Genomic DNA, 1,286 nt, shown 5'->3' on the forward strand with positions numbered 1-1,286 from the left:
CCTGACTTCTCCCATCTGCTTACTTTGTGCCTTCCAACGCACAATGCGAACTACAGGTAGTGCTGCAGGGCCCACACCCTTTTACTTGCCACACAGAGCAGCTCTGGAGCTGTTACAGTGCCCAGCTTCTGCAAGAAATCAGCTTGAATGCTTCAGGGGCTGGGGCATAGCCAACATGAGCCCCACACCGAAGGAGGGTGGAGGTGTTTAATGCGAACTAGGGGTCATCCAAGCGCCACAAAAGGCCGCCATGCCCTGCATGCCCCTTTTCTCTTTTCATATGCAGACGAGGGTTGAAGCCAACTTTGACCCACTGCTTGGATGACATCACCATATGCAAATCCATCTGCTGCAGGCCTTCCCCCAGGAATGCTTGCACTAGTTGTTGCATTTGGTTTGTTGTTTGGGGGTGCTTCAGTATTAGGCAGCCTTCTGCCCTCCCATGTTCATCTGAAAATATGTGTTCTCCCTGCAGTTGTTGTCCCCAGATGAGAGTTCCCTTGTGCTGCCTCAGTTGAATCTTCTTTACTTGACAGAGATGTGCCTGAGCAGCGGCCCTCCCTAGCCCTATCCCAAATCATACTTATTTTGCATAGGAGATATCATGGTAATGAAGACTGTTATCCCAGGGTGAGGTTCATTCATTGCATTCTGGGTATGCTGACCCCTGTGATTTCCCCAAATGTGGGAAACTCGACTTCATTATTTGTGGTAGTGGGGGACTGTGTTTGTGCTTTCCTCTGGTCAGCTCTGGTAAAAGTCAGATTTATTTGTCTCAGATCTTCCTCTAGCCTTGTTCTTCTTTCGAGAGTTCCCTTGTGCTGACTCAGTTGGATCTCCTTCACTTGACAGGGAAGTGCCCGAGCAGCGACCCTACCCAGCTCTAGCCCAACTCCTACTTACCTGCCAGGTGAGATACTATGATCATGAAGGTGCTTCTCCCAGGGCAAGGCTCACCCATTGCACTCTGGGTGTGCTGCTCTTGCGATTTCCCCAAATGTGGGAAACTTGACTGCATAATTTGTGTTTCCCCTGGTCGGCTCTCGTATAATTCAGATCTCTTTGTCTCAGGTCTCTCTCCAGCCTAGTTTGCTGTCTGTTTCCACTTCTCTTTTCTTGAGCCGCTCCCTTCTATGCCCTTGTGCACTATCCCAGGATAATTATTGTAGCTGGTCTGCGGGTAACAGCTCTCAGATCCACTTCTAGAAAAAATGCAACAATGTAATTTGAGTGACAAACTGCAGAGATGAACCCTTTCTGTGACTGCTGCACAGGGATCACACAAA

The 1,286-nt window shown here is 49.2% G+C and overlaps 2 non-coding genes across 2 annotated transcripts; both read left to right on the top strand.

Annotated features, from left to right (window-relative positions):
* Positions 1-579: 579 nt before the first annotated feature.
* On the top strand, positions 580-743 carry LOC135041673 (U1 spliceosomal RNA). The gene has a single exon (XR_010235059.1). It is a non-coding gene; the product is annotated as a U1 spliceosomal RNA (small nuclear RNA).
* Positions 744-895: 152 nt separating this feature from the next.
* Positions 896-1,058, top strand: LOC135041678 (U1 spliceosomal RNA). Its single transcript, XR_010235064.1, has one exon. It is a non-coding gene; the product is annotated as a U1 spliceosomal RNA (small nuclear RNA).
* The last annotated feature ends 228 nt before the right edge of the window (positions 1,059-1,286 follow it).

Source organism: Pseudophryne corroboree, unplaced genomic scaffold (genome assembly GCF_028390025.1).
Source record: "Pseudophryne corroboree isolate aPseCor3 unplaced genomic scaffold, aPseCor3.hap2 scaffold_802, whole genome shotgun sequence".
In the NCBI taxonomy this organism is placed as follows: domain Eukaryota; kingdom Metazoa; phylum Chordata; class Amphibia; order Anura; family Myobatrachidae; genus Pseudophryne; species Pseudophryne corroboree.